This window comes from Chiloscyllium punctatum, chromosome 28, assembly GCF_047496795.1.
Source record: "Chiloscyllium punctatum isolate Juve2018m chromosome 28, sChiPun1.3, whole genome shotgun sequence".
Lineage (NCBI taxonomy): Eukaryota > Metazoa > Chordata > Chondrichthyes > Orectolobiformes > Hemiscylliidae > Chiloscyllium > Chiloscyllium punctatum.
Window position 1 is genome coordinate 23327329 of NC_092766.1, and position 22953 is coordinate 23350281.

The 22953-nt window shown below is 58.6% G+C and overlaps 1 long non-coding RNA gene across 1 annotated transcript in view; it reads right to left on the reverse strand.

Annotated features, from left to right (window-relative positions):
• Nucleotides 1-22953, reverse strand: part of LOC140453842 (uncharacterized) — a 65166-nt gene that overhangs the window by 37973 nt on the left and 4240 nt on the right. Inside the window, exon 2 of the long non-coding RNA XR_011952500.1 lies at nucleotides 3394-3609. This is a non-coding gene — a long non-coding RNA (uncharacterized lncRNA). The remainder of the gene's footprint in view (nucleotides 1-3393; nucleotides 3610-22953) is intronic.

Below are 22953 nucleotides of genomic sequence, written 5' to 3' on the forward strand. Positions count from 1 at the left end.
TGTCCCAGTGTAATGGATGAATCTGGACAGATTGCTGGGTTGTGCTGTCCCAGGGTAATGGATGAATCTGGACAGATTGCTGGGTTGTACTGTCACAGTGTAATGGATGAATCTGGACAGATTGCTGGGTTGTATTGTCCCAGTGTAATGGATGAATCTGGACAGATTGCTGGGTTGTACTGTCCCAGTGTAATGGATGAATCTGGACAGATTGATGGGTTGTACTGTCACAGTGTAATGGATGAATCTGGACGGATTGCTGGGTTGTACTGTCCCAGTGTAATGGATGAATCTGGGCAGGTTGCTGGGTTGTACTGTCCCAGTGTAATGGATGAATCTGGACAGATTGCTGGGTTGTACTGTCACAGTGTAATGGATGAATCTGGACGGATTGCTGGGTTGTACTGTCCCTGTGTAATGGATGAATCTGGACAGATTGCTGGGTTGTACTGTCCCAGTGCAATGGATGAATCTGGACAGATTGCTGGGTTGTACTGTCCCAGTGTAATGGATGAATCTGGACGGATTGCTGGGTTGTATTGTCACAGTGTAATGCATGAATCTGGAAGGATTGCTGATTGTACTGTCCCAGTGTAATGGATGAATCTGGACGGATTGCTGGGTTGTACTGTCCCAGTGTAATGGATGAATCTGGACGGATTGCTGGGTTGTTCTGTCCCAGTGTAATGGATGAATCTGGACGGATTGCTGGGTTGTACTGTCCCAGTGTCATGGATGAATCTGGACGGATTGCTGGGTTGTACTGTCCCAGTGTAATGGATGAATCTGGACGGATTGCTGGGTTGTCCTGTCCCAGTGTCATGGATGAATCTGGACGGATTGCTGGGTTGTACTGTCCCAGTGTAATGGATGAATCTGAACAGATTGCTGGGTTGTACTGTCCCAGTGTAATGGATGAATCTGGACAGATTGCTGGGTTGTACTGTCCCAGTGTAATGGATGAATCTGGGCAGATTGCTGATTGTACTGTCCCAGTGTAATGGATGAATCTGGACAGATTGCTGGGTTGTACTGTCCCAGTGTAATGGATGAATCTGGACAGATTGCTGGGTTGTATTGTCACAGTGTAATGGATGAATCTGGAAGGATTGCTGGGTTGTATTGTCCCAGTGTAATGGATGAATCTGGACAGATTGCTGTATTGTACTGTCCCAGTGTAATGGATGAATCTGGACAGATTGCTGGGTTGTACTGTCCCAGTGTAATGGATGAATCTGCACGGATTGGTGGGTTGTACTGTCCCAGTGTAATGGATGAATCTGAAAGGATTGCTGGGTTGTACTATCCCAGTGTAATGGATGAATCTGGACGGATTTCTGGGTTGTTCTGTCCAAGTGTAATGGATGAATCTGGACGGATTGCTGGGTTGTAGTGTCCCAGTGTCATGGATGAATCTGGACGGATTGCTGGGTTGTACTGTCCCAGTGTAATGGATGAATCTTGACGGATTGCTGGGTTGTACTGTCCCAGTGTCATGGATGAATCTGGACGGATTGCTGGGTTGTACTGTCCCAGTGAAATGGATGAATCTGGACAGATTGCTGGGTTGTACTGTCCCAGTGTAATGGATGAATCTGGGCAGATTGCTGGGTTGTACTGTCCCAGTGTAATGGATGAATCTGGACAGATTGCTGGGTTGTACTGTACCAGTGTAATGGATGAATCTGGACAGATTGCTGGGTTGTACTGTCCCAGTGTAATGGATGAATCTGGACGGATTGCTGGGTTGTACTGTCCCAGTGTAATGGATGAATCTGGACGGATTGCTGGGTTGTACTGTCGCAGTGTAATGGATGAATCTGGACAGATTTCTTGGTTGTACTGTTCCAGTGTAATGGATGAATCTGGACAGATTGCTGGGTCGTACTGTCCCAGTGTAATGGATGAATCTGGACAGATTTCTTGGTTGTACTGTCCCAGTGTAATGGATGGATCTGGACAGATTGCTGGGTTGTATTGTCCCAGTGTAATGGATGAATCTGGACAGATTGCTGGATTGTACTGAGCAGGACACTGGCCTGGTCTGTACAGTGTTCCACGGTGAACAGATATCTCCTCTGGGTGTATGGTGTCTGGGCTGGTTCTGGGAGGTGGATTGAGAATGTGGTATATCTAACCATTTCAGCTGCTCGGGCAATGCCTTTAGTTCCCATTCCTGTGATTGGATCCTCCGTCTCTCACCCCATTAATGTTAATGTCACCCCAGGCACAGTACATCGTGTTGGTGGAGTGGGTATGGGGAAAGGTCATGGACAGGTCAAGGGGTTCCCCGGAACATTCTGTCCCCGACATTCTATAACTGACATTCCTCGGAACGTTCTGTCCCTGACATTCTATAACTGACATTCCCCGGAACGTTCTGTCCCTGACATTCTATTACTGACATTTCCCGGAACGTTCTGTCCCCGACATTCTATAACTGACATTCCCCGGAACGTTCTGTCCCTGACATTCTATAACTGACATTCCCCGGAACGTTCTGTCCCTGACATTCTATTACTGACATTTCCCGGAACGTTCTGTCCCCGACATTCTATAACTGACATTCCCCGGAACGTTCTGTCCCTGACATTATATAACTGACATTCCCCGGAACGTTCTGTCCCTGACATTCTATTACTGACATTCCCCGGAACGTTCTGTCCCTGACATTCTATAACTGACATTCCCCGGAACGTTCTGTCCCCAACATTCTATAACTGCCATTCCCCGGAACGTTCTGTCCCTGACATTGTTTGTGAACGGCCGGAAGTCAGTGAATTGAACAAATGATAAGATCCCGAGGGAAGAGATCCCATTCCAGGGAGAAGGAGACACTGTTCCGAAGGCCCCTCAGGAAGTTAAAGGGGTGAATACGTTTTCCCTGCGTTTACATTTCTCCACGACACAGGATCAACCACAATTTAGACCAAAATACAGAAATTCACAAACTCCGTTTGTCTTCAGGAAACTGGGAGAGAATCCTTCAGGACAGCAACGTTCCCACCCTCCCTATTAGGAACTGGGAAGGAGTGACCTGTGTCTGCTCTCGAGTGATCGAGTGTGTGGGAATGTTCTAGAAAACATCTGTCCTTATGGATGTGTCTCTGTGTGTTTGGGGAGGGATGAACGCCCCCTGGTTTCTTGTGGTTTATGTCATATATTTGTCAGTAATTCAGACCTTCCCATTTGTTATTCCAGCTCCAATTATTTTAATAAATCCCTGAATACAGGGACACATTTGAAAATCTCACTGTGTCCCTGATCAAATGGGTCCCTTTGCCTCCAGGCTGATGGATAATGGGTTTGTTTTCCTTCCTCACAGTTAACGTAGTGACCATCTACGTCCTGCTTTATAAAGATTGTGGATTGTCTCCATGTGTCAGATGTTACCTGGGGGCCATGGCAGTGGCAGATCTCCTGGTCATTATCCTCGACCTGATCCTGAGACACATTCCCATTGTTTATGAGGAACAGTTTTATTTCCTGATGTACTCCGTCCCCGTGTGTAATATCCACGCCGTCCTGCTTTATGCAGCTACTGACTGCTCTGTCTGGTTCACCGTCACTTTCACCTTTGATCGGTTTGTGGCCATTTGTTGCCAGAAGCTGAAAAGTAAATATTGCAGTGAGAAAACGGCGGCTGTGGTTCTGGGAGCAGTGACTGTGCTGAGCTGTTTAAAGAACATTTTCTGGTATTTTATGCTCGAGGCTCGGTATGTGCTGGGGAACCACCCCTGGTTTTGTGATGCAACAGACGCTGTTGTATTCTCCAGAGTCTGGATCACAATCGAGTTCCTCCACCACTTTCTAACCCCGGGTGTCGCATTTCTCCTGATTCTGCTGCTCAATGTTCTCACCGTCAGACACATTTTAGTGACCAGCAGAGCCCGCAGGAGACTCCGCGCTCACACCAATGGGGACGCTCAGTCTGACACTGAAATGAGAAACCGAAAAAAATCCATCATTTTACTGTTTGTGATCTCGGCCAATTTCATCCTGTTATGGTCAACGTTTATGCTGTATTCTATATGGTACCGGATGGATTGGATTGGGTATCGGTCTGTGTATCTCTATCCCTTTGTGGGGGAATTGGGCTTCATGCTGCAGCTCCTCAGTTGCTGCACAAACACCGCGATTTATGCCGTGACCCAGACTAAGTTCAGGCAGCAGCTGAAGAATGTGCTGAAATATCCCTTCACCCAAATCCATCCATCCATCAAATTCCCTCATTAATCAATCCATCCGGGATTTTCTCATTTCAGTTCAGTGTTTCAGCGATGGAGCAGCCTCTCGCTATGGTAACAGACTGAGGGTAGCGCTGGTTTGTCCATCCTTATCCCACAGGGGGGTTACAGGGAAACATTTCAATGTTTCTCACAACTCAGGGGCCAGTGAGAAAAGGCACCATCCCACTGACTGTATCCATCACTTCCATTTGTAACCAATAAAAATGTTGAGTGACCGATGTTGTTGTGTGTCTTTGTGTTGGAGAAGCTGAGCTGGAGAGAGACAGACTCAGCCCCAAGTCCTGGTCCTCAGGGAAGGGGAGGGCACCGCGCCCTGAGCTCAGGAGCTGGGTTTAACTCCCTCTGTCCCCCCACTCCCACCTGGACTCCCCATTTCCTCTCCCCTACCCTTTCTCCTCATTGCTCTCCCTCTCTATCTCTGCATACTCTTTCCTTCTCAACACCTCTCCTTTTCACTCTCATTCATTCTCCCGTCTCTATCACACACACCCCCAATCCCGGTTTCTCCACCTGCCTCCACTCTTCCCTCTCTCCCTCCCTGACAGAGAGAGAGAGAGAGAGAGGAGAGAGGGATGGAGTTGACAGAGGGAACGCGAGGGGGGCTAACAGAGGGGGCAAGACAGGGATGGAGATCGCAGCAAGAGAAAGAGAGAGAGACAGGGGCGAGAAGGAGAGAGAGGGAGAGGAGGAGAGAAAGGGAGATGAGGCGACAGTGATTCGAGAGAGTGTGAAAGAGCAGGGAGAGACAGGGTGGGGGGACGAGAGACAGGGGGGTGAGAGAGAGGGGCAAGAGAGAGAGAGAGGAGGCAGGTGAGAGAGAGAGAGGGAATGGACAAAAGGGGTGGGAGAAACGGGGGGTGCGAGAGAGAGGGGGGCGAGAGAGGGGAGGCCGAGAGAGGGGTGGGGGCGAGAGAGTGGAGACAAGAGAGACAGGGGTGCGAGAGAGGGGGGGCGAGAGAGGTGGGGGCGAGAGAGACAGAGGGGGTGAGAGACAGAGGGGGCGACGAGAGACTGGGGGCGAGGAAAGAGACCGGGGACAAGAGAGAGACCGGGGGCGACGAGAGAAACCAGAGCCGTGAGAGACCAGGGGGTCGAGAGAGACCGGGGGCGAGACAGAGGGGGTGATGAGAGAGAGTGAGGCAGTGAGAAAGAGAGAGAGAGGGTGCGAGAGAAGGGGGGCAAGAGAGGGGGGCTGAGAGAGAGGGGGGTGGCGAGAGAGAGAGAGGGGAGCAAGAGAGAGGGGCGCGAGACACAGTGGGGGGCGAGGGGGGCAAGAGAGAGGGGGCGATGAAAGAGACCGGGGATTAGAGAGAGACCGGGGGTGACGAGAGAAATCAGGGGTGTGAGAACACCGGGGGTCGAGAGAGACCGGGGGTGAGTGAGAGGGTGTGACGAGAGAGAGAGGCGGTGAGAGAGAGAGGGGGTCGGTGGGGGGGTGCGAGAGAAAAGGGGCCAAGGGGAGGGCGGGAGAGCGGGGGGGTGTGAGAGGGAGGGGGTGCGAGAGAGAGACAAGGGGTGACGAGAGAAACCGGGGACGTGTGAGACCGGGGGGTGATGAGAGAAACCAGGAGCATGAGAGACTGGGGGGGGTGAGAGAGACCGGGCGGGGGGGGGGGGGTGAGAGAGACGGGGGTGGTGGGGGGAGGTGGTGAGAGACTCTGCGGCGAGGGAGACCAGAGGCGATGAGAGAGACCGGGGCTGGCGAGAGAGTCTGGGGGGGGTGGGGGAGAGAGACCGGGGGCAAGAGAGACCAGGGGCGAGAGAGAGAAAGGGGGTGAGAGAGGGGGGTTGACGTGAGAGACCGGAGGTGAGAGAGACTGGGCGTGAATGAGACCAGGAATGACGAGAGACTGGTGGAGAGAGAGACTGGGGGTGACGAGAGAGACCGGGGGGTGAGTGACCGGGGGCGAGAGAGACCGGGGATTGAGAGAGATTGGGGGGAGGCGAGCAAGAACAGAGGCGAGAGAGAGACGGGGGCGGGGGGTGCAACGAGAGACCAGGGAGGGTGAGAGAGATCAGAGGTGAGAGACGCAGGGGGGCGAGAGAGACCGGGGGGCGATGAGAGAGACCGGGGGCGAGAGAGAGCGGCTGACGAGAGAGCCGGGGTGACGAGAGAGCCGGAGTGACGAGAGAGCCTGGGGGCGAGAGAGAACAGAGGCAAGAGAGACCGGGGTGGGGGTGGGGGGTGTGAGAGAGATGGTGGGGGGGTGAGAGAATCCAGGGGCGAGAGAGAACAGGGACAAGAGAGACCCGGGGGGGGGGGGTGCGAGAGAGATCAAGGGGAGAGAGAGACCCGGAGAGATGAGAGACCAGAGGTGAGAGACACCAGGGTGACGAGAGACCGGGGGCGAGAGAGACCAGGGTGAGTCAGAGACTGGGGGTGAGAGAGACTGGGGAGAGTTAGAGACAGGGGGCGACAAGACAGACTGGGGGTGAGCAGGACAGGAGTCGACGTGACAGACCAGGAGCGAGAGAGACAGGGGACAAGAGAGACCGGGGACAAGAGAGACCTGGGGCAACGAGAAACCGGGCGCGACGAGAGAATGGGGCAGAGAGAGACCGGGGGGTGGGGGTACGAGAGAGAGACCAGGGGCGAGAGAAACCGGGGGCAATGAGAGACTGGGGGTGAGAGAGAGACCGGTGGCGAGAGAGACCAGGGAGAGTTAGAGACTGGGGGCGAGAGAGACTGGGGAGAGTTCGAGACCGGGGGTGAGAGAGACCAGGGAGATTTAGACACCGGGGGCGACAGAGACTGGGGAGAGTTAGAGACTGGGGGCGACAGAGACTGGGGAGAGTCAGAGACTGGGGGAGACAGAGACTGGGGAGAGTCAGAGACTGGGGAGAGTCAGAGACTGGGGAGAGTCAGAGACTGGGGGCGACAGAGACTGGGGAGAGTCAGAGACTGGGGGAGAGAGAGACCGGGGAGATTTAGAGACCGGGGGGCGAGAGAGACCGGGGAGAGTTAGAGACCGGGGGCGAGAGAGACCGGGGAGATTTAGAGACCGGGAGGCAAGAGAGACGGGGGAGAGTTAGAGACCGGGGGCGAGAGAGACCGGGGAGAGTTAGAGACAGGGGGCGACAAGAGAGACCGGGGACAGTTAGAGACTGGGGCGAGAGAGACCGGGGAGATTTAGAGACCGGGGGCGAGAGAGACCGGGGAGATTTAGAGACCGGGGGCGAGAGAGACTGGAGAGATTTAGAGACCGGGAGTGAGAGAGACCGGGGGCGAGAGAGACCAGGGAGAGTTAGAGTCAGGGGGCAACAAGAGAGACCGGGGGTGAGTGAGACAGGAGCCGATGAGACAGACCAGAAGCGAGAGAGACCGGGGACGAGAGAGACCTGGGGAAACGAGAAACCGGGCAGGACGAGAGAGAACGGGGTGGGGGGGGGTACGAGAGAGAACAGGGGCGAGAGAGAAACCGGGGGCGAGAGAGACCGGGGGGGGGGGCTAGAGAGAGACCGGGGGCGAGAGAGACCGGGGTGGGGGTGATGAGAGAGAGTGGGGGTGGGAGAGACTGGGGGTGACGAGACAGACTGGGGACGATGAGAGAGGCTGGGGGTGGAAAGAAAGACCGGGTTGAGAGATACCGGGGGAGAGAGACCGGGGTTGACGAGATCTGGGTGTTGAGAGACCGGGGACAAGAGAGAGACCAGGGGGGATGAGAGAAGGGTTGACAAGAGAGACTGTTGGCGACAAGATAGACCGGGAGCGAGAGTGAGAGTGAGACCGTGGTGAGAGGGAGACTGAGGGCGAGAGAGAGGGGGTGACAGGACAGACCGCGTACAAGAGAGACCGGGGTTGAAGAGAGACTGGGGGTAACGAGAGACCGGGGGCAACGAGAGAGATCGGGGGCGAGAGAGACTGGGGCGATGAGAGACAGGGGGCGAGAGAGAGACTGGGGGACGAGAGAGAGAGACCAGGGGCGCAAGAGAGACAGTCCCAGGGCAGGAAGAGAGACCAGGGGCGCGAGAGAGAGAGTCCCAGGGCAGCAAGAGAGACCGGGGGTGAGAGAGACCAGGGGCAAGAGTGAGACCGGTGGGGGGGAGGGGGCAGTGAGAGAGAGACCGGGGGCATGAGAGAGAGAGTCCGGGGGTGAGAGTGACTGGGGTGAGAGAGGGGTTCACAAGAGAGACCGGGGCGATGAGACAAACCGGGGGCGAGAGAGAGACTGTGGCAAGAGAGAGAGAACGGGGCGATAAAGACCAGGGATGATAGAGACCGGGGGTGAGAGAGCAACCGGGGTGGGGGGGGGGGGGGAAGAGACCAAGGGCGAGAGAGAGGGGTTCACGAGAGAGACTGGGGCAACAAGACAGACCGGGGGCAAGAGAGAGACCGTGGCGAGAGAGAGAGAGACCGGGGGCGATAGAGACCTGTAACAAGAGAGAGACCGTGGCGAGAGAGAGAGAGACCGGGGGCGATAGAGACCCGTGGCAAGAGAGAGACCGGGGGCAAGAGGAACCGGGGGAGATAAGAGAGACCAGGGATAACGAGAGAGACTGGGTTGAGAGAGAGGGGTTGATGAGAGAGACAGGGGGCAAAGAGAGACCGGGGGCCAGAGAGAGACCGGGGGCAAGAGAGAGACCAGGAGGGTGAGAGAGAGACCAAGGGCGTGAGAGAGAGAACAGAGGGTGCGAGATAGACCGGGGGCGATTGAGACCGGGGGCGAGAGAGAGAGTGAGAGTGAGAGAAAAACCAGGGGTGAGAGGGACCGCGGGTGAGAGAGAGGGGTTCACAAGAGAGACCGGGGTGACGAGACAGTCTGGGGATGGGAGAGAGACAGACTGGGGAGGCGAGAGAGAGAGAGACCGGGGAGGCAAGAGAGAGACTGAGGGCGTGAGAGAGAGAACGGGGGGTGCGAGATAGACCGGGGGTGATGCGAGAGACTGGGGGCAAGAGAGAGGGGTTGACAAGAGAGACCGGGTCGACAAGACAGACCGGGAGCGAGAGAGAGAGACGGGGGGGGCGAGAGAGAGAGACGTGGGGGGGGCTTGGTGGCGAGAGAGAGAGACGGGGAGGCAAGAGAGAGACAAGAGGGTGAGAGAAAGACCAGGGGCAGCGAGAGAAACTGGGGGCGAGAAAGACCGGGTTGAGAGTCTGTGTGTGACGAGAGACCAGGTCGATGAGAGACTGAGGGCGATGAGACACCACTGGGTGAGAGGTGACAGAGACCAAGGATGAGAGAGACCGATGGCGAGAGAAACTGAGGGGGACAGAGAGCGGGGGGTGAGAGAGAGGGTGACAAGAGAGACGGGGGAACGAGAGAGATCAAGGGAGAAGGGAGACAGGGGGCAAGACATCGGGGGTGACAAGAGACCGGGGGCAAAAAGAGAGACTTGGGGCAAGAGAGACCCTTAGTGAGAGAGACCGGGGGTGAGAGGGACTGGGGTGGGGAGGGTGGGGGTGTGAGAGAGACCCGGATTGACAAGAGACCATAGGCAAAGAGAACTGGGGCGAGAGAGACCGGGGGCGACGAGGGAGACCAGTGACGAGAGAAACCGGGGGTGACAAGAGATCGGGGTGAACGAGAGAGAACGGGGTCGAGAGAGACCGGGGGCGATGCGAGATAGGGTCAACGAGGGAGACCGGGGGCGACGAGAGATACCGTGGTCAAGAGAGACCCGGAGCAAGAGACCGGGGATGATGAGAGACCGGGGCCGATTAGAGACCGGATGGAGGGGGGGTGGTGAATGACACCGGGGGCGAGAGAGACCGGGGGTGAGAGAGACCGGGGGGGGTTGACAAGAGACCAGGGCAAAAGAGACCAGGGGACGAGGGAGACGGGGTCCGCCTGAGAGACCAGGGGTGAGTGAGACCAGAGGCGAGAGAGACCAGGGGTGACGAAAGACCCGGGGTGCCAAGAGAGACCGGGGCTGACGAGAGACCGGTGGTGACGAGAGACCGGAGTTGACGAGAGACCGGGGGTGACGAGAGAGACTTGGGGCGAGAGAGACCGGGGGCGCGAGAGAGACTGGGGGTGACAAGAGAGACCGTGGGCAATGAGAGGTACCGGGTGGGGTGGTGATGCAAGACACCGGAGCTGAGAGAGACAGAGACCGGGGTGACGTGAGAGTCCAGGGAGTGAGAGAAATCGGGGGCGAGAGAGACCGGGAGTGACGAGAGTGACCGAGGGCGAGAGAGAGAGAGACCGGGAGTGAGAGAGACGGGGGTGAAAAGAGAGACGGGGGGGCGACGAGACAGACCGGGGGCGACGAGAGAGACCGTGGCGAAAGAGAGACAGGGGGCGAGAGAGAGACCGGGGGCGGTGAGAGAGAACGGACGCGAGAAAGATCAGAAGTGAGAGACCGGGGTTGACGAGAGATCAGGGGCGACGAGAGAGACCAGGGGCAAGAGAAACCAGACGCGAGAGAGACTGGTGGCAAGAGACTGCGTGTGACGAGACACCGGAGGCGACGAGAGACCGGGGGCGATGAGAGACCGGGGGGTAAGAGAGAATGGGGGCGAGAGAGTCCGAGGGCGATGAGAGAGACTGGGAGTGATAAGAGAGACCGGGTGTATGAGAGAAACTGGGGACGAGAGAGACGGGGGGTGCCTGAGAGAGTGGGGGTGTGCGAGACCGGAGGCGAGAGAGACCAGGAGTGACGAGAGACAAGGGGGGGCTGAGAGCAACCGGGGCGCAAGAGAACGGGGGTGATGAGAGACCGGGCGCAAGAGAGACCGCGGGTGTGAGACCGGCAGTGACGAGAAACCGAGGGGGCGAGAGAGAGGGGTTGACAAGAGAGACTGGGGCGATGAGACAGACTGGGAGCATGAGTGTGACCTTGGCGAGATGGTGACTGGGGGCAAGAGACCGGGGTTGATGAGGGACTGGGGGTGAGAGACCGGGGGTGACGAGCGACCGGGGGCGACGAGAGACCGGGGGCGACAATAGAGACCGGGGGCGAGAGAAAGTGGGGTCAAGAGAGAACAGGGGCAAGAGAGAGACCGGGAGCGAGAGAGGCCGGGGAGGGAGGGAGGCCAGGTGTGAGAGAGACAGTGAGAGACAAGACAGACCGGGGGCGAGAGAGACAGTGGGCAAGAGAGACCGGGGGCAAGACACTGTGGGTGACGAGAGACCGGGGGTGACAAGAGAGACTGGGGGGGTGAGAGAGACTGGGGGGCCGAGCGAGACCGGGGAAGCGAGAGAGACCGAGGACGAGAGAGACTGGGGGGCGAGAGAGACCCGGGGGTGACAAGAGAGAGACCAGGGGCGAGAGACCAGGGCAGGCAAGAGAGACCAGGGGAGGCGAGAGAGACCGGGGACGAGAGGGACCGGGGGGGGGCGCAAAAGACACTGCGGGCAAGAGAGATTGGGGTGGAGAGAGACCCAGGGGTGACGAGAGACCGGGGACGACGAGAGAGACGGGTGGCGAGAGAGACTGGGGGTGAGAGAGACCGGGGGCGACAAGTGACCAGGGGCGACAATAGAGACCGGGGGCAAGAGAGACTGGAGGTGAGAAAGACCGAGGGCAAGAGAGAGACCGGGGATGAGAGAGACTGGAGGCGAGAGAGAGAGACCGGGGATAAAGAGAGACCGAGGGGGTGAGAGAGAGGGGTTTGCGAGAGTGACCGGGGGGCTAGAGGGACGGGGGGCAACGAGACAGACCGGGAGTGAGAGAGACTGTGGGCGAGAAAGTCCAGGGGCGAGAAAGACAGGGGGGAGAGAGACCAGGGGCGAGAGAGACCGGGGGTGAGAAAGAGACCGGGGGTGAGAGATAGAGGGGGTGACGAGAGACACCGGGGGCGAGAGAGAGACAGGAGTGGAGAGTGAGAGAGACAGGTGGGGCAAGACAGACCGGGGCACAAAAGAGACCTGGGGTGAGAGAGAAAGGGGGCGAGAGACAGGGGGAGACGAGAGAGTCCGGGGGCGAGAGAAAGTGGGGTTGAGAGAGACTGGGGGTGAGAGTGACCGGGGGTGAAAGAGAGGCCAGGGGGGAGAGAGACAGGGGACGAGAGAGTGAGCCCAAGGGGGTAGAGAGACCGGGGGCGAGAAAGAGACCGAGAGTGAGAGGGAGGGGGTGACGAGAGAGACTGGGGCAAGATACCGGGGGCTAGAGAGAGAGAGACCAGGGGTGAAAGAGACCGAGGGGGGGTGAAAGCCTCCGGGGGAAAGAGAGATTGGGGTGTAGAGAGAGAGACCCGGGGGTGATGAGAGACCAGGGACAACGAGAGAGACCGGGGGCGAGAGAGACGGGGGGGCAACAAGGGAGACCGGGGGTGAGAGAGACAGGGGACGAGAGTGAGACCGGGGGCGAGAAAGAGACCGGGGGTGAGAGAGAGAGGGTGACGGGAGAGACCGGGGGTGCGAGAGAGACCGGGGGTGCGAGAGTGACCGGGGGTGACAGAGACCGGGGGTGAAAGAGAGAGAGACCGGGAGTGAGAGAGGGAAAGACCGGGGGCGAGAGAGACCGGGATGCAAAAGAAACCTTGGGTGAGAGAGACCGGGGGGCGAGAGACAGGGGGAGACGAGAGACAACAGGGGCGACGAGAGAGATTGGGGGCAAGAGAAAGTGGGATCGAGAGAGACCGGGGGGCGAGAGTGACTGGGGGGTTGAGAGATAGACCAGGAGCGAGAGAGGCCGGGGATCGAGAGAGGCAGGGAGCAACAAGACAGACCGGGGGTGAGAGAGACTGTGGGTGAGAGAGACCGGGGTGGCAGACACTAGGGGTGATGAGAGACTGGGGGCGACAAGAGAGACTGGGGCGAGAGAGACGGAGGGTGAGAGGGACCGGGGGCGAGAGAGTCCTGGGGCGAGAGAGAGAGACCGGGGGCAAAGAGAGACGGGGGCGAGAGAGACCGGGGGTGAGAGGGACCGGGGGCGAGAGAGAGTCCTGGGGCGAGAGAGAGACCGAGGGTGACGATAGAGACCGGGGGTGAGAGAGACTGTGGGTAAGAGAGAGAGACCAGGGGCAAAGAGAGACGGGGGCGAGAGAGACCGGGGGTGGCGAGAGAGAGACCGGGAGCTAGAGACAGACTGGGGACGAGAGAGACTGTGGGCGAGAGAGACCGGGGCCGAGACACCGGGGGTGACGAGAAACCGGGAGTGAGAGAGACCGGGGTAAGAGTGACCAGGGGCGAGAGAGAGACTGGGGAGCGAGAGACAGGTTTGCGAGAGAGACTGGGGGGCTAGAGAGACTGGGGGCAATAGAAAGACCGGGGATAAGAGAGAGAGAGAGACAGGGGACAAAGAGAGACAGGGGGCGAGAGAGACCGGGGACGGCAATAGAGAGAGACTGGGGGCAAGCGAGAGACCGAGAAGCGAGAGAGGCCGGGTGCGAAAGAGACAGGGGGCGACGGGACACACCGGGGGCAAGAGAGACTGTGGGCGAGAGAGACCGGGGGTGATGAGAGACCAGGGCTGAGAAAGACGGGGGGTGAGAGTGACCTGGGGCGAGAGAGGCCGGGGGTGAGAAAGACTGGGGGTGAGATTGACCGGGGGTGACGAGAGACCGGGGGTGAGAAAGACTGGGGGTGAGAAAGACTGGGGGTGACAAGAGACCGGGGGAGACGAGAGACCGGGGGTGAGAAAGACTGGGGGTGAGAAAGACTGGGGGTGACAAGAGACCGGGGGAGACGAGAGACCGGGGGTGAGAAAGACTGGGGGTGAGAAAGACTGGGGGTGACGAGAGACCGGGGGTGAGAAAGACTGGGGGTGAGACTGACCGGGGGTGACGAGAGACTGGGGGTGAGAAAGACTGGGGGTGAGACTGACCGGGGGTGACGAGAGACTGGGGGTGAGAAGGACTGGGTGTGAGAAAGACTGGGGGTGAGAAAGACTGGGGTTGACGAGAGACCGGGAGTGAGAAAGACTGGGGGTGAGAGTGACCGGGGGTGACGAGAGACCGGGGGTGAGAAAGACTGGGGGTGAGAAAGACTGGGGGTGACAAGAGACCGGGGGAGACAAGAGACCGGGGGTGAGAAAGACTGGGGGTGAGAAAGACTGGGGTTGACGAGAGACCGGGAGTGAGAAAGACTGGGGGTGAGAGTGACCGGGGGTGACGAGAGACCAGGGGCGAGAGAGACCGGGGGTGAGAAAGACTGGGGGTGAGAATGACCGGGGGTGACGAGAGACCGGGGGCGAGAGAGACCGGGGGTGAGAGAGACCGGGGATGAGAAAGACTGGGGATGAGAGTGACCGGGGGTGACGAGAGACCGGGGGTGAGAAAGACTGGGGGTGAGAGTGACCGGGGGTGACGAGAGACCGGGGGCGAGAGAGACCGGGGGTGAGAGAGACCGGGGATGAGAAAGACAGGGAGGGAGAGAGACCAGGGGTGAGAGAGACCGGGGGTGTGAGAGACCGGGGGTGAGAAAGACAGGGGGGGAGAGAGACCAGGGGCGAGAGAGACCGGGGGCGAGAGAGACCGGGGGCGAGAGAGACGGGGTGACGAGGGAGACCGGGGGTGAGAGTGACCGGGGGAGACGAGGGAGACTGGGGGGGGGAGCGAGAGTGACCGGCGACGAGAGAGACCTGGGGCAAGAGAGACTGGGAGAGATAAGGGAGACCGGGGGCGACATCAGATGCCGGGGGTGGGGGAGAGTCCAGGTGTGAGAGAGACTGGGGTGAAAAGAGATACCAGGGCGAGAGAAACCAGGGGCGAGAGAGAGAGTGGGTGACGAGCAACCGGGGGAGGCGAGAGAGGCCAGGTGTGAGGGAGACCAGAGGACCAGAGAGAGCGAGAGGCGAGAGAGAGATAGAGGGCAAGAGAGACTGGGAGTTAGGAGAGAGACCGGGGGCAACGGGAGAGGCCGGGGGCAAGAGATACCAGGGGCGAGAGAGAGACCGGGGTTGATGAGAGAGACTGGGGCGAGAGAGAGACCAGGGATGACAAGAGACCAGGGGCGATGAGAGACCGGGGACGATGAGAGAGATGGAGGGGCAAGAGTGCTCGGGTGCGACAAGAGACCAGGGGTGACAAGAGAGACTTGCGGGCAAGAGTGACCGGGGGTGATAGAGAGACTATGTGTGAGAGAGAGAGACCGGGGGGCAAGAGAGAGACCGGGGGCGAGAGAGAGACCGAGGGCAAGAGAGAGACCGGGGGCGAGAGAGAGACCGGGGGCGAGAGAGAGACCGGAGGTGAGAGAGCGTGGGGGTGAGAGAGACCGGGGGCTAGAGGGAAAGGGGGCGAGAGAGAGACTGGGGTCAAGAGAGAGGGGATGATGAGAGAGACCGGGGGCGAGAGAGACGGGGGGTGCGAGAGAGACGGGGGGGAGCGAGAGAGACCGGGGGTGAGAGAGACCGGGAGCGAGAGACACCAGGGGGTGAGAGAGACCAGGGGTGAGAGAGACCGGGAGCGAGAGACACCAAGGGGCGAGAGAGACCAGGGGTGAGAGAGACCGGGAGCGAGAGAGACCGGGGACGACGAGAGAGACCGGGCACGAGAGAGACCAGAGGCGAGAGAGAGGGGATGATGAGAGAATCCGGGGTCAAGAGAGACCAGGGGGGTGAGAGACCGGGGGCGAGAGAAAACAGGGGCAAGAGAGACCGGGGGCGAAGAGAGAGACCGGAGGGGGCGATAGAGCCTGGGGGCAAGAGAGAGACCGGGGACGATGAGAGAGACATGAGGCGAGAGAGACCAGGGGTGAGAGAGAGACCAGGGACAACGAGAGGCCAGGGGCAATGAGAGACCAGGGTTAATGAGAGAGACGGAGGGGCAAGAGAGCCCGGGGGCGACGAGAGACCAGGGGTGACAAGTGAGACTGTGGGCAAGAGCGACCGGGGGCGATGAGACAGACCGGGGGCGATAGAGAGAGCCGGGGGCGCGAGAGAGAACTGAGGGCGCGAGAGACCAGGGGCGAGAGAGCCTCGGGGCGAGAGAGAGACCGGGGTCGATGAGAGAGACAGAGGGGCAAGAGAGCCTGGGGGCGATGAGAGACCAGGGGCGACAAGAGAGACTGCGGGCAAGAGTGATCGGGTGCAAGAGAGAGAGAGACCAGGGGCAAGAGAGAGACGGGGTGGGCGATAGAGACTGGGGGGGACGTGCGACCGGGGGTGACTAGAGAGACCGGGGGCAAGAGAGACTGGGGACAGCAAGAGAGGCCGGGGGAGCTGAGGGAGACCGGGGACAAGAGACACCGGGGACAGCAAGAGAGGCCGGGGACGAGAGAGTCTGGGATTGAGAGAGACCTGGTGGGGCGAGAGAGACCGGGGTGTGTGAGAGAGACCCGGAGCGAGAGAGACCGGGCGAGATGTGGGAGACCGAGGGAGAGAGAGAGAGAGGAAGTGACGAGAGAGACCGGGGGGGGGTGACGAGGGACCGGGAGTGAGAGAGACTGGGGGGCGAGAGAGACTGGGGGCACCTGAGAGATTGGGCCAAGAGAGACCGGAGGCAAGAGAAACTGGGAGCGAGAGAGACCAGGTTTGACGAGTGACCAGGGGCGAGAGACACCGGGGGCGACAAGAGAGACCGGGGGGTGAGTGAGACCAATGGTGAAGAGAGAGACCGGGGACGATAGAGACTGAGGCAGAGGGAGACCGGGAACTAGGGAGACCGGGGTTGATGAGATACCGGGGATGACGATAGATCAGGAGTGACGAAACTGACCGGCGGCGAGAGAGAGACTGGGGGCGAGAGAGAAAAGTGGGGCAAGAGAGAGACTGGGAGTGAGAGAGAGAACGGGAGCAAGAGAGAGACTGGGGGCGAGAGAGAGAATGGGGGCGAGGGAGACCGGGGGTGATAAGAGACCGGGGTTGATGAGTGACTGGGGGTGACGATAAACTAGAAGTGACGAAACAGAGCGGGGGCGAGAGAGAGACTGGGGGCGAGAGAGAAACCGGGGGCGAGAGAGGGACTGGGGGCGAGAGAGAAACCGGGGGCGAGAGAGAGACCGGGGGCGAGAGAGAAACTGGGGGTGAGAGAGAAACCGGGGTCGAGAGAGAGACTGGGGGCGAGAAAGAAACCAGAGGCAAGAGAGAGACTGAGGCCGAGAGAGAAACCGGGGGCAAGAGAAAGAACGGGAGTGAGAGAGAGAATGGGGGCGAGAGAGAGACCGGAGGTGAGAGAGAGACCGGGGGCGAGAGAGAGAGACTGGGGGCGAGAGAGAGACTGGGGGCGAGAGAGAGACTGGGTGCGAGAGAGAGACTGGGGGCGAGAGAGAAACCGGGGGCGTTAGAGAGACTGGGGGCGAGAGAGACTGGGGGCGAGAGAGAGACTGGGGGCTAGAGAGAGACTGGGTGCTAGAGAGAGACTGGGGGCGAGAGAGAAATCGGGGGTGAGAGAGTGACCGGGGGCGAGAGAGAGACTGGGGGCAAGAGAGAGACTGGGTGCGAGAGAGAGACTGGGGGCGAGAGAGAGACTGGGTGCGAGATAGAGCCTGGGAGCGTGTGAAAGACTGGGAGCGAGAGAGAAACCGGGGGTGAGAGAGAGACTGGGTGCGAGAGAGAGACTGGGTGCGAGAGAGAGACTGGGGGCGAGAGAGAAACCGGGGGCGAGAGAGAGACCGGGGGCGAGAGAGAGACTGGGGGCGAGAGAGAGAATGGGGGCGAGAGAGAGAATGGGGGCGAGAGAGAGACTGGGGGTGAGAGAGAAACCGGGGGTGAGATAGAGACCGGGGGCGAGAGAGAGACTGGGGGCGAGAGAGAGAATGGGGGCGAGAGAGAGACTGGGGGCGAGAGAGAGACTGGGGGCGAGAGAGAAACCAGGGGCAAGAGAGAGACCGGGGGCAAGAAGGAGAACGGGAGCGAGAGAGAGACCGGGGGCGAGAGAGAGAACGGGAGCAACAGATAGACTGGGGGTGAGAGAGAGAGACTGGGGACGAGAGAGAAACCGGGGGCAAGAAGGAGAATGGGAGCAAGAGAGAGACTGGGGGCGAGAGAGAGAATGGGGGCGAGAGAGAGACTGGGGGCGAGAGAGAGACTGGGTGCGAGAGAGAGACTGGGGGCGAGAGAGAGAATGGGGGCGAGAGAGAGACTGGGGGCGAGAGAGAGACTGGGGGCGAGAGAGAAACCAGGGGCAAGAGAGAGACCGGGGGCAAGAAGGAGAACGGGAGCGAGAGAGAGACCGGGGGCGAGAAAGAGAACGGGAGCAACAGAGAGACTGGGGGTGAGAGAGAGACTGGGGGCGAGAGAGAAACCGGGGGCAAGAAGGAGAATGGGAGCAAGAGAGAGACTGGGGGCGAGAGAGAGACTGGGGGCGAGAGAGAGACTGGGGGCGAGAGAGAGACTGGGTGCGAGATAGAGCCTGGGAGCGTGTGAAAGACTGGGAGCGAGAGAGAAACCGGGGGTGAGAGAGAGACTGGGTGCGAGAGAGAGACTGGGGGCGAGAGAGAAACCGGGGGCGAGAGAGAGACCGGGGGCGAGAGAGAGACTGGGGGCGAGAGAGAGAATGGGGGCGAGAGAGAGAATGGGGGCGAGAGAGAGACTGGGGGTGAGAGAGAAACCGGGGGTGAGAGAGAGACCGGGGGCGAGAGAGAGACTGGGGGCGAGAGAGAGAATGGGGGCGAGAGAGAGACTGGGGGCGAGAGAGAGACTGGGGGCGAGAGATAATCCAGGGGCAAGAGAGAGACCGGGGGCAAGAAGGAGAATGGGAGCGAGAGAGAGACCGGGGGCGAGAGAGAGAACGGGAGCAACAGAGAGACTGGGGGTGAGAGAGAGACTGGGGCCGAGAGAGAAACCGGGGGCAAGAAGGAGAATGGGAGCAAGAGAGAGACTGGGGGCGAGAGAGAGAATGGGGGCGAGAGAGAGACTGGGGGCGAGAGAGAGACTGGGGGCGAGAGAGAGAATGGGGGCGAGTTAGAGCCTGGGAGCGTGTGAAAGACTGGGAGCGAGAGAGAAACCGGGGGCGAGAGAGAGACCGGGGGCGAGAGAGAGACTGGGGGCGAGAGAGAGAATGGGGGCGAGAGAGAGACTGGGGGCGAGAGAGAGACTGGGGGCGAGAGAGAAACCAGGGGCAAGAGAGAGACCGGGGCAAGAAGGAGAACGGGAGCGAGAGAGAGACCGGGGGCGAGAGAGAGAACGGGAGCAACAGAGAGACTGGGGGTGAGAGAGAGACTGGGGGCGAGAGAGAAACCGGGGGCAAGAAGGAGAATGGGAGCAAGAGAGAGACTGGGGGCGAGAGAGAGAATGGGGGTGAGAGAGAGACTGGGGGCGAGAGAGAGACTGGGGGCGAGAGAGAAACCGGGGGCGAGAGAGAGACCGGGGGCGAGAGAGAGACCAGGGGCGAGAGAGAGACCGGGGGTGAGAGAGAGACTGGGGGCGAGAGAGAGATTGGGGGCGAGAGAGAGACTGGGGGTGAGAGAGAGACTGGGGGCGAGAGAGAGATTGGGGGCGAGAGAGAGACTGGGGGTGAGAGAGAGACTGGGAGCAAGAAGGAGAACGGGAGCGAGGTAGAGACCGGGGGCGAGAGAGAGAACGGGAGCAACAGAGAGACTGGGGGTGAGAGAGAGACTGGGGGCGAGAGAGAAACCGGGGGCAAGAAGGAGAATGGGAGCAAGAGAGAGATCGGGGGCGAGAGAGAGAATGGGGGCGATAGAGAGAATTGGGGCGAGATAGACCAGGTGCGAAAGAGACCGGGGGCGAGAGAGACCGGAGGCGATGAGACAGACGAGGGGCGAGAGAGACCGGAGGCAATGAGAGACTGTGTGCAAAAGAGAGACCGGGGGTGATGACAGAGACTGGGGTTGAGAGAGAGGGGATGACGAGAGAGACCAGGGGCGATTGAGACGGGAGGGGGCGAGAGACTGGAGGCAAGAGAGATGGGGGTGGGGGGAGTGAGAGAGAGACTGGGGGCGAGAGAGAGGGGATAACGAGAGAGACCGGGGTGGAGAGAGCCCGCGGGCAAGAGGGAAAGTGGGCAAGAGAGAGACCGGGGTCAAGAGAGAGGGGATGACGAGAGAGACCGGGTGCGAGAGAGACGGGGGGGCGAGAGACCAGCGGCGAGAGAGACGGGGTTGGGGAGGGTGAGAGAGACTGGGGTCGAGAGAGACCGGGGGCAAGAGAGAGACCATGGTGATAGAGAGAGACCGGGGTAATAGAGACTGGGGTCGACAGACAGGCCAGGGGACGAGAGAGAGACCATGGCACAGAGAGAGAAAGACCGGGGGTGATAGAGACTGGGGACTAGAGAGAGGGGGATGACGAGAGAGATTGGGTGCAAGAGAGACCGGGGGCGAGAGACCGGGGACTAGAGAGCACGGGGGAGGGAGAGACTGGGTGCGAGAGAGATCGGAGGTGAGAGAGACCGGGGGCAATGAGAGAGACTGTGGGCGAGAGAGACCGGGGGTGACAAGAGTGACCGGGGGGTGACGAGAGAGACCGGGGTCGAGAGACCGGGGACTAGAAAGCACGGGGGAGAGGGAGACCGGGTGCAAGAGAGATTGTGGGTGAGAGAGACTGGGGGTGACGAGAGAGACCGGGATCGAGAGAGACCGGGGGCGAGAGAGATGGGGCGGGGTGGGGGTGAGAGCGCGGGGTCGAGAGCGACCAGGGGTGAGAGAGACCGGGGGCGAGAGAGACTAGGGGTGACGAGAGAGACCGGGGGCAAGAGAAACTGGGAGCGAGAAAGACCGGGTTTGAGGAGAGACCAGGGGCGAGAGACACCGGGGATGACAAGAGAGACCTCAGAAAGTGCTCCCTCAATACCTCAGATAGTGCACCCTCTATACCTCAGAAAGTGCTCCCTCAATACCTCAGATAGTCCTTCCCTCAATACCTCAAAAAGTGCTCCCTCAATACGTCAAAAAGTGCTCCCGAAATACTTCAGAATGTGCTGCCTCAGTACCTCAGAAAGTGCTACCTCAATAGCTCAGAAAGTGCTCCCTCAGCACCTCAGATAGTGCTTCCTCCGTATCTCAGATAGTGCTTCCACAGTACCACAGATTGTGCTCCCTCAATACCTCAGAAATTGCTCTCTCAAATCTCAGGAAGTGCTCCCTCAAACCTAAGGAAGTGCACCCTCAAAACCCCAGATAGTACTCCCTCTGTACCGCAGAAGGAGTTCCTTAAATACCTCGGGAAGTGCTCCCACAATGCCTCAGATATTGCACCCTCATACCTCAGAAATTGCTCCCTCAATACCTCAGAAAGTGGTCCCTCAATAACTCAGAAAGTGCACCCTCAATACCACAGATAGTGCTTCCTTAGGACCTCAGAAAGTGCTCCCTCAGTACCTCAGACAGTGAGTCCTCAGTACCGCAGAAAGTGTGCCATAAATACCTCAGATAGTGCCGCCTTAGTACCTCAGATAGTGCTGTCTCAGTACACAGATGGTGCTTCCTCAATACCTGAGAAAGTGCTCCCTCTCTACCTCAGATAGAGCTTCCTCAGTACATCAGATAGTGCTTCCACAATACCTGAGAAAGTGCTCCCTCAATACCTCAGAAACTACTTGCTCAATACGTCATAAGGAGCTCCCTCAATACCTCAGAAAGTGTTCCCACAATACCTCAGAAAGTGCTCCCTCAGTATCTCAGAAAGTGCTCCCTCATTACATCAGAAACTGCTTCCTCAGTACCTCAGATAGTGCTGCATCAATACCCCAGATAGTACTCCCTGAATACCTCAGAAAGTGCTCCCTCAAAACCTCCGATAGTGCACCCTCAATAACTCAGATTGTGCTTCCTCAATACCTCAGAACTTGATCCCTCAATACCTCAGAAAGTGCTTCCTCAATACTTTAGATAATTCTCCCACACTACCTCAGAAAGTACTCCCTCAATACATCAGATAGCGCTTCCTCAGTAGCTCAGTTGGTGCTTCCTCAATACCTCAGAAAGTGCTCCCTCTACACCTCAGAAACTGCTCTCTCAATACATCAGATAGTGCTTCCACAGTACCACAGATAGTGCTTCCTCAGTACCTCAGACAGTGCTCCCTCAATACCTCAGAAAGTGCTCCCTCAGTACCTCAGATAGTACTTCCACAGTACCACAGATAGTGTTCCCTCAACACCTCAAAAACTGCTTGCTCAATACCTCAGACGGAGATCGTTCAATACCTCAGAATGGGCTCTCTCAAACTTCAGGAAGTGCTCTCTCAAACCTCAGGAAGTGCTCCCTCAAACCTAAGGAAGTGCTCCCTCAATACCTCAGAATGTGCTCCCTCAGTACCTCAAAGAGTGCTTCCTCAGTACCACAGATAGTGCAACCTCAATACGTCAGAAAGTGCTCCCTCAGTACCTGAGAAAGTGATCCCTCAGTACCTCAGAGAGTGCTTCCTCAATACCTCAGATAATGCTCCCTCAGTACCGCAGGTAGCGCATCCTCAGTACCGCAGAACGTGCGCCGTCAATACCTCAGATAGTGCTGCTTCAGTACCTCAGATAGTGCTCTCTCAGTACCGCAGAAAGTGTGCCATCAATACCTCAGAAAGCGCTCCCTCAGTACCTCAGACAGTGCTTCCTCAGTACCGCAGAAAGTGTGCCGTCAATACCTCAGATAATGCCGCCTCAGTACCTCAGATAGTGGTCTCTCAGAACACAGATGGTGCTTCCTCAATACCTCAGAAAGTGCTCCCTCTCTACCTCAGATAGAGCTTCCTCAGTACATCAGATAATGCTTCCACAACACCTGAGAAAGTGCTCCCTCAATACCTCAGAAAGTGCTTCCTCAATACCTCAGAAAGTGCTTCCTCAATATCTCAGAAGGAGCTCCCTCAATTCCTCAGATAGTGCACCCTCATTCCCTCAGATATTGCTCCCTCAATACCTCAGAAAGTGCTCCCTCAGTACATCAGATAGTGCACCCTCAATAACTCAGAACGTGCACCCTCA